Source organism: Miniopterus natalensis, chromosome 4 (genome assembly GCF_054644295.1).
Source record: "Miniopterus natalensis isolate mMinNat1 chromosome 4, mMinNat1.hap1, whole genome shotgun sequence".
Classification (NCBI taxonomy): domain Eukaryota; kingdom Metazoa; phylum Chordata; class Mammalia; order Chiroptera; family Miniopteridae; genus Miniopterus; species Miniopterus natalensis.
Window position 1 is genome coordinate 45,495,622 of NC_142084.1, and position 15,894 is coordinate 45,511,515.

The 15,894-nt window shown below is 42.4% G+C and overlaps 1 protein-coding gene and 1 pseudogene across 1 annotated transcript in view; both read right to left on the minus strand.

The window, feature by feature from the left end:
* Positions 1 to 15,894, minus strand: part of DCHS2 (dachsous cadherin-related 2) — a 174,600-nt gene that overhangs the window by 116,592 nt on the left and 42,114 nt on the right. The gene's annotated exons all lie outside the window — the stretch shown is intronic.
* On the minus strand, positions 10,864 to 12,111 carry LOC148093271 (small ribosomal subunit protein uS15m pseudogene; annotated as a pseudogene).

Here is a 15,894-nt window from a genome sequence, read left to right on the forward strand (position 1 = left end):
GAGTCCACCTTTCCCTCACCTGCTCTGTGCCTTAGAAAATTGACATGTGTGGATTATATCATGTGGCTCCTTCACCATGTGACTTCCAATGGGTTAGGCCAATGGGGAGGCTGTGAGGCTGGCAACTTACTTCCCTAGTTTCCTTCCTGCAGAGACAAGAGCTGAACGAGACCCAGCTGAAGGCCAGTGCCCCTGGACAGCAGACCTCTCCACCAGCTCTGTCTTTTGAGTAACTGGGTCCTCCATTTCAGGGTTTGCCTCTGTTACCAGCCTCAAAGTACTGCATTAATTTATAAAGTCTCCTTACCCTGCCCCTACCCATATCTTTGTAAAGAGAACTTTTATTAAACTGTTCAAATTATCATAGTTTCAGTTTTCCCTCTGTTTCTTGCTGGGACCATGACGAGTACATCTACTTTATTTTCCCCTTTTCTTTAATATTTGAAAAAATCTTATTTATTTGCTTGTTTATTTATTGTTTTGTATTCCTCCCCTCCCAAAAAATAACAGTAAGCTCCACATGAAAGGTATTTTGTCTTGTTCAACACTGTTACCCTTGGCTTCTAGAACAGTGCCAGACAGAGAGGAGGCAGTCAATAAATATTTGTTGCACATATATATGTAGATTTAGATATATTCCAATTCAGAGTAATACATCTGCATGTTTAAAAGATGATTCAAAACACTAATTTGGCTATTAATTCATTTTTCAAGGTTTAGAACAAAGTACTAACTCAGAGCCTGAATGTAGTAATTTTTTTCAGCCCAATCAAAAAAACAAAATGCATAACTATGTACATTGTTTTCCTAAAGTTGAGCTTCTAACATTAAGGGAAGCAAAGCATAAAAATCCCAGAGAATATAATATTGACAGACATCTTCAAACAATACTTTTTTTTTGGCCAAAGGAAATATGATACCTGCGAAAAAATTAGGCTGTAATTCAGGAAGCATCTCTGGCATCACTGTACACTTATTTTCCTACTCAAAACAAAAATGATCATCACTACCATTGGGCTGCCAGCCAACTACAGCCTCCCCATTTCTTGCCTTAAGCTATGCTTTTAAAGTATTAAGACATTAATCCTACCAAAGTGAGAGATAGGCCTCTTCTTACACAAATACCTAAAAATTAATTAAGTATTCAAGATGGAGAAATGAAGACCGGAAGGGAGACCCTGCCAAGCTCTTTCCTAAATGAGATACTATGGATTATGGGGATAACCAAGAATAGGCGGACAAAAGAGATCAGTTCAGAGAGATCTGAACGTGCCGTGGCCATCACGCCACTGGGGAATGCAGCAGTTCAACAGTGGAAGTGCTTCCCATCCCCGACAGCTGTTAACAGGGTGAAGTTGGGTCCACAGTGCCAAAATGAGCTCATGTGGGTGTGGCAAAAGGTTTGTCCCCTATAAGATGTCCTACAACAAACTAACAGCTGTTCAACTGCTTAATAAATAGCTATTTTCTTCCGCTAAATACATTATCATGGAATCATCCTAGTGAGAACCATGAGGGACCTAACGAAGCTATTATTTGCAAATCAACAAATGAGTAAACATAAAATAAACATTATTTTCAGGAATTTGGTAGTAATGTGAGTGATATTTTCCATCACTTCGGATTCATTTCTAATCTTCACTCTCGAATACTGATGAAACATTTCATAATTTTTTTGACCTACACATGATTTTTTTTTTAATATATTTTTATTGATTTGAGAGAGAGAGGAAGGGAGAAGGAGAGACAGAAACATCAATGATGTGAGAGAGTCATTGATCTGCTGCCTCCTGCATGCCCCCAACTGGGGGGGTCAAGGAGCCTGCAACCCAGGCATGTACCCTGACCTGGAATCAAACCAAGACCTCCTGGATCATAGGTCAATGCTCAACCACTGAGCCATGCCAGTCAGGCTACACATGAATTTAACTGAACATACATTTGACTGGAGCCCATGACTCATCTGCAATAGAACTTCCTGCCTTCTTCTTCATTTTCAATATCCTCATGTATCTCAGAGAGCGAGTCTCTCCCAGTTCCCAAGGATTTACTACCTCAGGGGATGTCACCACAGTATCACTGAGAGGCATACCTACTCCCAGATCTGCTCTTAAATAAGCTGGCATTTGACAGAATTTCTCCCTGGTCAGAGAAGCAACCAGAAGCAGTATGAGATTATTCAGGTATTGACCCCTGACTTATGGTACCGAGGGAAAGACAGAAAGCCAGTGCTTTTAGCTAAAGATTCTCAACTAAGTTTGACCCCGGGTAGTAGGGGGCTGGAGCTGCAGTCTCTGAGCCAGTCAGGAGGTGAGGGAAGCTGGTAAGGGCAATGAATAGGAGACGGGATTCAGGCCAAGGTGCAGCTCCAATATAGCAAGGGTCTCCAAAAGGCACAGGTGCACTCCAAGGTTTGGCTGAGGGAACAGACAGAGTTGTGAGAAGAAAAGAAATTTGTATTAATGTTTTCATAGCCCCCATTTTTATTTTTATATTTTAATATTTTATCTTACCTATAGACTTCAATATATATGTTATATTTTACATATTTATTTATAACATTTTATATTTACACTTTATACACATACATACATATTCTTGCATATGACTTAAAAGCACATATTGGAGATTATTCCTCAAAAATTTTTATTAATAGGTATGTATTCAATCAAGAGTGTTTGAAGGCTATGCTGTAGAAATGAGATGGACACAAGAGAACGAGTGGGAAGAGAGTGTTAAGTAAAACGGTCAGGGCCATGCTGTGGGGTTTGGGAAGCACCCACAGGACACAGGAGGAGAAGACACTGCAGAGAGAATGGGCAGCGTGGACCCAGAGAATGGCCTGGAAGGAGGCCCCACAACAGAACTACAGGAGCATTGTGCCACTAGGAAGAGGAAGTGCCGCTGCACACTGCCCAGTCGTCTATTTCTGCTGGGGATAAGAGACCCAAAAGAAGCCAGAGGGCCATGACTGAGCTCACAGTTGCCCGGGCACGTGGGCACTAGCAGCTGACTGGGCCAGAGAGGCTGTTTGCCCAACAGCTTTGCTTGTCCTTAAGACCTCTGGTGCTCTTCTCAACCAGTGAGGAATGGGTATTCTTTCTGTTTTTAAGTCTTCACACTCCCTGAGTCCTACTGTTTCCCCCTTTTCTTCCATCTGATCCTCAAAGGTCCTCCTGTCCTTGGCTCTAGAGAGGGCTTCTCTGACATCTGCAGACTCCAGAAGCGAATTAATGCTCTGCCCGGGCACATGGTCTCAGATCACACAGCAGTTCCAGCCACTTTCCTGAGCAACCAACTTCTTACACAGAAGGGGAACTGGGGAAAACCAAACTTAATACATGTTTATAAAGATGGCCAATTTTCCCATGTGCAGCAATATTTCTCTGTTGTTGTTTTTAAATCTCCAAGCTGGAGGTGGAGAAGAGGGAAGCAAGCGTCTGCTCCAGTTCCTCACTGCACCTTTCTTACAGTCTTGGCAAAGGTTCATATTCCCAGTCAGCTTCACTCCTTTTATTTTCCAGATGTTTTTATGGTCCAAAGCCAAGCTAGCATGAATGGCTCCTTCCCTGTCAGACCCCAACTCCATCTGTCCCTGTCACTTCTCCCCTCCCATTACAGCCACCCCCAGCTGCATGGATCACAGATGCGAATTTTATTACAATATTCATTATAATATTTACACCAGCAAACTCTTGGGAGAGTCGGTCTCTGTTAGAAGCCATACAAATGGGACTTTCATGGCTAAAAAACACACGAAGACCACAGTTTGACCCCTCGGGACAGTCCCAAGTGAGTGGCTTGTCATAGCGATGGGAGGACTTAGAGTCATTCTTTCCCATTTACACTGCATTCTCTCAGGTGTACTGGGAACATACCAAAAAAGAAGTGAGCTTGAAAAAAATACTGAGCTTCCTGAGCTTGGCTCAAAGCTTCTGCAGTATGTCACTCCAATTTCAAAGGCTTAGAATCCAACTGAGCTTCTCTGCATCACTAAAATAATAAAACTCATGCTATAATCTATATGTGTACATTTTAGCCACAATTATCAAATAATTAAAACCTACAAATGCATACTTAAAATGTTATTATAAAAAAACAACAACAAATGAACAAACAAAAAGTAAAAACAGACTCATAGAACACAGACCAAAGGGATGGCTGCCAGAGGGGAGGAGGGTGGGAAGATAGGTAGAAAAGGTGAAGGGGAATTTAGTCAGTAATATTGTCATAAGTTTGCACAGTGACAGATGATTACTAGAATTAGTGGGGTGACCACATTTTTAAGTATAAAAATGTCAAATCACTGAATGGATAAAGATGTGGTACATATAGGGTGAGGCAAAAGTAGGTTTACAGTTGTGAGTATGCAAAAGTTTATTCTTTTATTATTATGTATTGATTATTGCAATTATTTTCCATATGAACAACTGTAAACCTACTTTTGCCCCACCCTGAATATACAATGGTATTTTAGTTGGTCATAAAAATGAAAATGAATCTTACCATTTGCGACAACATGGATGGACCTAGAGGATGTTATGTTAAGTAAAATAAGTCAGAGAAAGAGAAATACCATATGATTTTACTTATATGTGGAATCTAAAGAACCAAATAAATGAACAAACAAAACAGAAACAGATTCATAGAGACAGAGAACAAACTGAGGGTTGCCAGATGGGAAGGAGGTTGGGGAGCTGAGTGAAAAAGGTGAAGGGATTGAAAAGTACAGATTGGCAGTTACAAAGTAGTCATGGGGATGTAAAGTACGGCATAGGGAATACAGTCAATAATATTGTAATAACTGTGTATGGAGCCAGGCGGGTACTAGAATTATCAGGGGGATTACTGCCTAAGTTATATAAATGTCTAACCACAACACTGTTCACCTGAAACTAATATAAAATAATATTAAATGTCAACTGTAATTGAAAAAAATGACAAATCACTATAATATTATATATCAACTATAAATACATAAATAAGTAAATAAGTTTTGTTATACACCTCTGCACATTTTTCTTAAACTTTAAAATGTGTACAAATCACCTGGGATCTTGATAAAATTCAAGCTCTGGTTCAGCAAATCTGGGTGGGCGTTGAGATTCTGTGTTTCCAATAAGCGCCCAGGTGATGCCAGTGCTACAGCTCCAGGGCCCACACTTTGGGCAGCAGGGGCTGAGAGTATCCTACCTCATCTTCTTCAAGCTTGTTGACATTTAAGAAGCATATTCAACTCATTTTTGACAAATTATTGTACTTAAGATGCACATATTGGGAGCTTAACAAAAAGTCATTGAAATATACCTTAGTAGATGTGTAAACGGCATCCAAGTATAAAACATCTCGCTTACAGATGATAGCAGATGTGGCTCACACAGCAGGTAAATGCAAGGAGCTTCAAGAAGCAACGAATTCAAGAAGAAAAAAGAGTTCAATTAGATCCTAAACAACTAGAATTCGTCACTGAACTGAATGTAATTGATAGTAAAAATGAACCCAGAAAAGAACTTAACATACCAAGCAAACATATCTAGTATCTGAAAAAATAAAATAAAAAGCTTCACTTGTTTTTATACAATGATTATAAAGAGCTTGAGAAAATATAGGCTGGAGCAAAATGGAAATTTACAGTGGATAGGAGAGAGAGAAAAAAAACATGCAAAAACAGGAAAATGAAGATGAAAGCCAGCTGCAGATCTAAACAGCCCAAACGGATTTTCTTTCGCGAAAATGAATCACGCAGACACTAAATTGAATTACTAAATCAAACTAGAATGTTTTGGATTTCAGGATAAACAGCACAAATGCACACTGTGAAGAAATACATGAACACTGACACTCGGGCTTTTAAAAGCTGCAACTTGTCTGAAACCTTCCCAGCTTCTCAGTCAGTTCATTAGGGCTATGTATCTAACCTTTTACCTGGAATCAGATATCTGCCCTGAAAACGGGAAGGCGATCTTCATTCAAGGCCCGTCCTCGTAAGGACGCAGGACTGCCCGTTATCTGCAAAAACAGCCAACTCCTCTCCCCAGCCATGAACTGTCGCTGGAGGGCCCCGGCTGGAGGGCCTCCCCCTCTCCCCACGATACTGACATCTACAATAGGTCCAGAGCCCAGAGATAACCATGGAACTCAATAATTCACTTTTGGCAGCTCTATTTCTTTTTTAATTAACACCTTTTTCCAAACGAGAGGCACGAGCACGCTGCAGAAAGCAGATTCCTGATAAGCACACCTCACCCTCGACAGCTGCAGACCAACAGGATCCCAGGCCAGAGGGATCAAGGCCAAGTAACAGGTGACCGCAATTACTCACCGAGGCCGTGCAACAGGACCTGGAGGGGTCTATCCCTTCAGGAAAGAGATTTACCATCAAAGTCATCCCCAAATCACAGCTGAATGAAAGGACAAAGTACTTGACAAAAGCTCAGCACCGTCAAGAGGGAAAAGTAGCCTGTGCTGTGATAGTGGCGTACAAATGCTTAGAGTTTGCAGGCCTGGTTATCCCCGGTCCCTGAAGCGGTGTTTGGAGGAGTCTTCTCTGATCGAAATTCCTAAACTAAGTAAAAGCCACGCTTCTTCGAGATAGGATAATTTAATCGGCCGAGATGATTTGTTTTTTCCAAACGTTGCTGAAGAACATATAGTAGGAATACAGAATCACTGCTCTATTTAGAAGCCAAATACCAATTAGCAGGTCCCCTACAGCCTTCAAACTGAAGCTCTGAAACTGACACGATAGTCAATTAATTTGGAGAAATTCAGCATTTTAACACTTAGCAGGAACTGCGTCTCCATCCCATCAGACCTCTGCATCACATAATATAAAGTGCATTTCTGGTTCATCGGACTCCACTTAACTAAGGCAAAATACATAGCTGTGAGGTAACTCCCAAAGCCACAGTGCTTAAATGAACCATGACCAATTTTTAAACAGGGCTTTTAAAAAGTAATACTGTCATCAGCTTCACAGTCAGTCCAAGGCTGGTCCCTCAAGTCCCAGCAAAGCGTATCTAATTGCTTCTCAACGGGGCCCACCCACACTCTGGGGGCCATTCTGGCCGCGGGGCAAAAAACAAGGCAGAGTTCAGTATCGCACTGCATTCTACTACTGAAACCTTCTGAAACTGTTGCCTTCCTGCTCCCGAGGGTTGGGACACTGTGAGGGCCAGGCAGGGGGATCCCTGGGTCTTTCTTTGATCCCCTGCCCTGTTTTTCCTCATATCACCTAAAACAACTTTTAGGGATTCAATTTCAGCATCATCTAGTACAAATGCTTTTTGAGGACTCAATTTCATTTTCCAACTGTCCCAGCACCATTTATTGAAAAAGACCATCTTGCCCTGTGGCTCTGTGGTGCCACTGTCTGAAATAATAAATCAAGTGTCTATATGCACAAGTCTGTTTCTGGGCTCTCTTCTCTTCCACTGATAGATTTGTCCATTCCTATGCCAGCGATACACTATCTTAATTACTGTGCTTTAATTACAAGTCTTCTTTCCTGGTAGCTCAAGTCCCCTGACCTCCTCCTTCAAAAGTGCCTCAGTGATTCTTGGCCCTCTCCATGTTTATAGACACTGTAGAATCAGCTCGTCAAATTGCACCCAAAAATCCCACTGGGATTTTTACTGGGATTGCATTGAATCTATAGATCAATTTAGGGGAACATTAACATCTTTACAATATTAAAAAGGAAAAAGAGCAAACAGGCCTCAGCTGGAAAAGATTTAACACTAAATTAAATTCTGATTTTTGGCTATGACAGAGGACTGGGGATTCTATTTACTGAAATAAGACTGTGTGTGTAATTTGAAAGGAACACAGGACTTATTACCTGAGAGGAACCAGAAAAGACAGGGACTGCTCAAGTTGCAATCCCAGTGCGGGGAAGCTCACCTTGTCTGTATATATTGTAAATGAAAGATAAGACACATGACTAAAGCTGCATTTGGAGTATATCATGAGCAGTGCTGTTCAACTGGTATCACTCACTACCAGCTTGTGTTTTCTCAGAAAATGTCTTACATATCTGTGAGATGTATTTTGTAAAGGGTTAGTTACCTTCTCTCTCATTTTCCTATTCCTTATTACTGGTATGTAGGAATGCTTCTGAGTTTTTATGTTAATCTTGTACACTGCAAAGAAGTAATAATTAGTTGATATATTTTTTATTTTTCTATGCAAATAACATTGGTAGGCTGAATCTCTTTTAGAACTCGTAATGGCATTTCAAGCCTCCTGTCCCATGGGGATACTGGGATGCCCTATTCCTAACCTCGAAGTCTGGTTCAGGTTTTGGTCACCCTGCTCTGTCTGAGCTCCCAAGCTGCCTACAGAACCTGAACTCTGAGCCACACTCCCTGCTTCCAGACCATCCCAGGACCAATGCCCAATGAGCCTAGGGCTGGGGCTCCAATCACCATTTTTCATTTCTGTTCTCCAGAAAGGAAGGCGTTCTTTTTTGAGCCTGGATCTATATTTTTTATTTCCTCTTTTAATATTTCTCCTGCCATCAACTGTGTTTGTAAGGAAGGGAATTAATGAAGCTATAAACACTCATGACACCTTATCAGAAGTTAATACAACCATCATTATAATGTCTTGACTATAGGAAATATTTATAAAGCACACTGTATACAACGTAAGTGTGAAATTCTAAGAGATAATAAGGCAAATTATAACAGAACCAAGAAACTTTTACTTTGTCTAAAGTGTAACATTAATAGTCCAATGATTTCACATATTCAACTGGATGTTATAATGTAGATTATATTTTACCTCAGAGTAGAGCATATACTAATCCTAAATGGAGTACTGCCTGACTTAGGGAAGGCCACATAACCTCCAGAGTCTCATTTTCCTCATCAGACAAACTGTGTTATAATAACTGCTTCAAATAAACCATAACGGCATCTAAGGTGGGAGAGAAGGTGGGAATTAAAGTTCTTGCATTGTTCAGTAGGAGAATTTTGATATATTGGTTTAAATAGGCAGGATGAAGACAAAAAGAACAGATATGGAGAATCAAGTGTTCAGGATTAACAGAAGAAATTATATGAGAAAAAGAAGAGAAATGGAAAGGAAATTACCTCCATCAATCCAACCTTCCCCTGATCTTGTCTCTACCGTTGTCCGCCACGCCCTGTGCCCTTCAGGACTGACCTTGTATGGATCATACCCTGAGGCTCCCTTGCTCTCTGGACTGCCAGTGGGCCCTGCCAATAGGAGGCAGAGCAGCAGATCAGAGGGAGGGAAGAGAGGGAAATCAGGGCACCTGTTCCCTGGCTCCATCCTCACAGGGCTGCCAGGTCCTGAAGGAGGACTCCTACAGATTCACTGATATTCTTCCTCTCTCCTTTCCTCCTTCCTCGTTTCAAAAACTTAATCCAAAACCAAAGGATGTAAAATATCTCAATAACTTTTACATCAATTATATGTTGAAAAGACTAAGATTTTGATATATTGGTTTAAATAAAAGGTTATTAATTTCTCCTGTTCCTTTTCCTTCTTTGATGTGACTACTAGAAAATCACTGACTTACATATTTGGCTCACATTTGTGGCTCATAGCACATTTCTATTGGACAGTGCTGATCTAGATGCTAAGGTTCAATTAGGCTTCCTTGGTTCCTTTTGAGTTTAGGCCCTACTGAAAGTGTGGTCCCTAGACGAGCCTCATAGAGTTCACTATGGAGCTTATTAAAAATGCGCAATCCCTTGGGCCACACACCTGAACTTTTAAGTCAGAATCTGTGAATGAGACCCCTTAGGAGACTACAAGGCACAATAAGGTGAGAACCACTGCTTTAGATAAACATCCAACATTTGGCCATCTAGAACTTGCCACTGACCACGATAATGTTGAAAAAAGCTAGTAAAGATAAATTCAATGGCATGGGAGGAGGGCAAACAATCTATTGAAAACCTAAAACAAAACAAGCTTAATCCAGGTTTTTCTTGGGTGGAGGTGTACGCAAACTTCTACATAAGTGGATTCTTGGAAACTCCCCAGAGAAGTGGTATACAAAGTAATTCAATAAAACAAAAACATTTGCCTATTAATCTGTTGTGGACTGAATGTTTGTGTCCCTCCCAAAATGTACATATTGAAATCCTAAACCCTGATATAATGGTATTTGGAGGTGAGACTCTTAAGAGGTGAATACGTCTGGAGGGTGGGGCCCTCAGAGATTAGTGTCTTCATAAAAGAGACCCCAGAGAGCACTCTCTCTGCTCTGTCAACCACTTCAACCACTGGAGGATGCATGGAAAAACTGGCAGTTTCCAACCCAAAGGAGGACCGTCATCAGAACCCTGCCAAGCTGGCACCCTGCTCTCAGGCTTCCAGGCTCCTGAACTTTGAGAGAGAAATTTGTGTTGCTTATAAACCACCTAATCTATTATATTCTGTTATAGCAGCTCAAACTGACTAAGACACAGTCTTTTGTTTGTAATCAGACAAGGTAAATATCATTAGTTTTTCTTCTTTTACATGTTTCTTTAGAGGAGTAAAATTTCTGAATCTATATAACCAATGTGTGCTACAGTCTCTAACTTTATTGCTGTTTCTGGGAGTAACCTTGGATTTTGAGTAGCACATTCTTTGAACCTTCATTTGTTTTTCCTTGACAACTCACAGCAAGCACCTCTCAACTCTTCTCTAACATTTTTTTAGCCCTGCCGGGAGTGGCTCAGTTGGTTGAGCATCTTGGGGGCCTGCAGGAGGCAGCCAATGGATGTCTCTCTCTCTCCCCCTCTCTCTCTAAAGTCAATAAAAAACATAATTAAAAGATAAAATTTTTTATCACTATATATGAAAAAACCTTTTATTTTATTTTTTTTACAACTTTAACAGAACTTATTGGTTTCCCTTGATTTCCTCCGGTCCAGCTTTGGAAGAGCTTTCTGGGTTCGTCCGGCCTTGTTTTCGGGCTGCTGCTGCTGCGGCTTTTAAGGCCCTTTTTCGCTTCTTCAGATTTGACCCTCCTGGTAAAACCCGGCTGCAGAGCCTTCCCGGTACCGGCGGCGGCGGGCCTCTCGGGTACCACGCGGGAAAGGTGTCCTCAGTCCCCGGGGCCTTGCATGTCCTCTCAAAGGCACTGTAACTGGTCTTACAGAAGTTTCTGAGCATCTTTTTCCTCTGGCGAAGCTCACCAGCAGATACCGCTCGTGGGCTCTGTCCTTTCCATGACTCTCGTGTGTTCCTCACAACTGCGGGTCTTGTCAAGGAACAATTCGAGCTTCCGGGGAACGGGTGTCCTCAGGGTTTGCCACAACCCTGCTCCTCAATGGCTCTTGCTCGAGTTTTAGGTTCTCCTTCCGGTTCGCCATTTCCGAAGATACGAGTCTTTCCATCAATGCCAGGGATGTTCTGGTGACCTCCGAGCGGCGTGGACGGGGGCGGGCCACCCTCTCGGCTGGGCCGGGCTGGTTTCTGGGCGGCATATCCACATACCCTCGGGCGGCTGGGACGATGGGACCGCGGGGGATGCGGGGCGGCCCCAGCGGTCGGAGGAAGGACGAGCGCACCCCCACGCGACGGCCCAAGCTCTGGGGCCTGCGTCCCAATGGAACCCGGCACCCTCCACGCCGCCCTCGCACCGCGACCTCTGACCCCAGCAGGCGGTGCCAACGTCGCGACGTTGCCTTCGCGGTGCCGGCTCCCGGTTACATGGGCGCCGCCATGTTGGCTCGAGAAAACCTTTTAAAAAGTACTCTTTAGCCTCCGGCTTAGAAACACACTTTTCCAAAAATCCTTTTTTCTTAGAGGTTCAAGTTTTATTTTTAAAAAATGACCCACCTCAGTCTCGCCGGACACTATCTCCCCTCCCCCCCCCCCAGGCACACAGCCACCTCCCCTCCGCAATCACCTTCCAGGTAAAGCCCATCGAAGGGTCACCTTCCGCCCGCCGAGGGTCCACCCCTGACTGGGCACGGCGCGCCGCGGGCAGCGCGGAGGCGTCGGAGCCGCCTGTGGCCCGCGGGCGGTGAGGGTAAGGGCTGCCTTTGCGCCTCCGGGAGACCGACGCCAGCGGCGCCCGGGCCGCAGCGGCCGGCCAGCCACGGCCCGGCTTTCCCGTCTGTTCAGCGGCTCATTTCGTCTCATCGTGGGCCAGCTGCTTGCTATTTCCATTATTTTAATTTTAGAAAACTCTTTAAAATCCGGCTGCACAGGCACACTCCATTACCCTTTTTGAGACTTTTCGCAGCTACTCCGGCCTGTTTTGCATTCTCGCGGAAATTCAGGATCATCGTCAAGTTTCATTTCCCACGGGCCTTGAGATGTGCACGCACGCCTATAAACTCGCGCTGCACCGTCCAACTCCGCAACGAGGGACATCTCTCCGCTTATTTGGGCTTCTCTTTTATAGACCTCAATAAAATGTAATAGTTCTCTTTCCCCAAGTCCTGCACGTTTCCTGATGGGTTCATTCCTAAGTAGTTGATACTTTTGCTGACATGGTAAAGGCAGTCATTTTCCAGAATTCTTTTCCTTTTTGCTGAATTGTGCAGTAATACACAGATTTTTTAAAAAGTCCGAACAATGCGGAGTAAAAACAAAGCCGTGGTTCAAACGGGCGAAGCCCTGCGGCAGCGGGAGGGCCCGCGGGTTCCGCGCCCCGCGTTCGGTTGAGTTTTTGGCTGTGATATGTTTTTACGTAAATAAGATCACACTACATGTTTTCCCAATGACTTCATACAACAGTATGTCTTAGAAGAGGTGCCTTGTCTAGAGCTGCATACGACACCCTTATAAGAATTTGACAATGTTTTCAACAAACTTCCCACGAATGGACTAATTTAAGTCATTTCCGGTTTTTCACCATGAAGACAATACTTTGCCAAACATTCGTGTGTGTGCGTGTGTGTGCGCGTGTGTGCGCGTGTGCGCGCGCGTGTGCGTGCGTGTGCGTGCGTGTGCGCGCGTGTGCGCGTGCGTGCGCGTGCGTGCGTGCGTGTGCGTGCGTGTGCGCGCCAGTATTCTCGTAGGAAAAATTTCTGAAGATGAGAATTTCTGGGTCAACAGCGATGAGTATTTTTTTGAAAATTGAAAGCTACTCTCATACTGCCCTGAAAAAATGGATTTACCACTTTGTACCAACATCATGAGAGTGTGTATTTTCCCACACTCTCTATAATTACCACTTTAACCTTTAGTTTTTGGCAATTTGCCAAAATGCTGTTAGATAATTGTTGTTGTTTTTTAATTCATACTTTGAGGACCTGAGAGGTAGTTTCTTTTTTTGCATTGGCCGTATCAGTATCTTCATCTACAACCTGTCTAGTCAAAGCTCCTCTTTGATAAGCTGTGAATTTTCTCCTTAATCCCATGACGCTGCTGTAGCAGCTCTATTTTTTTTTTTTTTAATATATCTTTTTTGATTTCAGAGAGAGGAAAGAAGAGGGAGAGAGAGAGATAGAAACATCAAAGATGAGAGAGTCATTGATCGAGCCCACAACCCGGGCATGTGCCCCGCCCGGGAATCGAACCCGGATCGCTTGGGTCCTAGGTCAACGCTCAACCGCTGAGCCAGCCCAGCCCGGCAGCAGCTCTATTTTAATCATGAATATGTAGCCCTTATCCATTATATATGCATCCCATGCCGACATTTTCCTTGTAACACAGTGGTGTCCCTTGTCAAATAGTTTTGAATTTTTATATGGTTAAATGTGAGAGTTACAAAATATGTACTTTATTGGCATGTCAAATAAAAAGGTCTAAAAGTGGGGCTAGTTACTACTGTAATTGCAAAGTTACAACTATAAACAGTATTTCAAGATAGTTGCAGCAACTATAATGTGCTATGGAAATACCTATGATTTCTATTGGTGACAAAGTCCAGATACTGATAATTCTCCTGTGGTTTGCCACATCATAATGGAAGGAAACAGTACATTTCAGATGGAGTTTACTGAAAATAAAGATACAGTAGTTTTACCATCCAAGTTTGTCAACTCCTTGGTCCAAAGTCATCTCTTTGTCGAATCCCTTCCTAAACACCTTCCGGCAAAGTTGACTATTTACTCCTTTGTGATCCCACAGCCGTCTATACTAGCACTTACCGCATGTTCCATGCCAAGTGCTTTACTTTCCTTATTTTGTTTCCCCCAAAAGACAGCCCCTGGAGGAACAGGCCAGGGGAAGCAAAGCTGAGCCAGCCAATATCCTGCCTCAGAAGTCTGGCGTATAATGAGCCAGCATGAGTTATAAATAGGCCGACATACTGAAAACTTAGTATAAGATCCATGGTTTGCAAACAAATGAAATTGTACTTGGAGAGTATGTAATTGGAATTTACTTTCAAAATTTATCTGTATTGCGCTAGCCAGTTTGGCTCAGTGGTTAAAGCGTCAGCCATCAGACCAAAGGGTCCCGGGTTCGATTTCAGCCAAGGGCACATACCTCAGTTGCAGGCTGGATCCCTGGCCCTGGTCGGGGCTTGTGTGGGAAGCAACCAATCCATGTGCCTCGCTCACATCAATGCTTCTCTCTCTCCCCCCCCCCTTCCACTTTCTCTCTGAATGGAAAAAATATCCTTGGGCGAGGATTTTTTTTTAAATCTATCTGTATTATCTCACTGGAGGTACATATTTTACATTGGTGCTGAATTTCTATCTTCAAAGACTAGATCGGTGTTTCTCAACCTTTTTAAAAGTACTGTTCCTCTAATAAGCCTTTTTAGACATTTTTTTCACATCCCTCCCAAAGAAATTTAAATATCACAGATATACTGTGTATCTGTTTATGTACCCTGATGCTTTCCAAAGCCAAAAGTAATTGTCATTGTCTTTTTTTACTCTTCCAAAAACCAATTATTGCCCCTTGAGGGTGATACTGACCCCATTAAAGATTCACAGACCAGATGAAATTCTATGAATAGCCGAACATATTTGTAGTCTACTTTTATGAGACATAAAAATCATAAATCATTCTATTAGTATCCCAGAAACAGTTAGGTCTTCCCCTCCTTATCCCTACAGGCTAAGAAGTTATAAGACCAAAGAACACAGTATAACGGAGATATAAAGAAAGGCATTTTTTAAAAATCACAATTGAACCTTGTTCTTGCCACATAATTCAGACTTTCTCTGTTTCACCAAATAATGTCTTTCACATGTTTATTACCCCATATGTCATTAGGAAGAAAAGCATGGGATGCCTGGAGTTATAACGTGCAAAAAGCACACACACATATATCACCAGTAAGTTGAGAGTTACTATGAAGTCTCTTTGAACTCTGCCAGCATTTTAGAAAAATGACACAAACTTTTGCTGGCAAAGGCAAAAATAAAGAGGCACCACAGCACTGAAGTCCTTTGATATTAGGGGGTGTTTAAAAGAAAGGATGCTAAGTCTTTGTTGGAATCATGCACTAAAAGAGAATGGAAAACCTCATTGACTTAAAAGCTAAGTGGAAATTGGTTTGATCATATTTTAAAACGTTCACCAAGATTTCTTCAATATGATAACATGGTATGTTCAAAAGATTTCTGCATCAACTGTAGCAACCTGTTGATAGCTAAAAATAAATAAGTCTCTGGGTCAGTAGTTTTGGAAGCAGAGATTATAATGGTTCATGAATTAATTAAATACCATGAATGACTGTCTTTATCTTTCCCAGCTCACTGAATACATGTAAAGTGCATTTTAAAACCACAAAGTACAAAACCTATGTCATAAAATAAAAGTACATTGAAAACCAGTCAAGCTCTCTGTATCTGCTGTGACGATCACTGGCAAATAGCATGACGTGAGTGAAGTTTTTCAGATAAGTTCTTCAAGGTTAAAGTCTGTGGTGTGTGAGCAGTCTAAATAGCCATCTCAGACAGTGAATAAAGAAAAATTGAAGTTATTTAAGGAAAGGGGATGAGGGATGGGGATATCCAA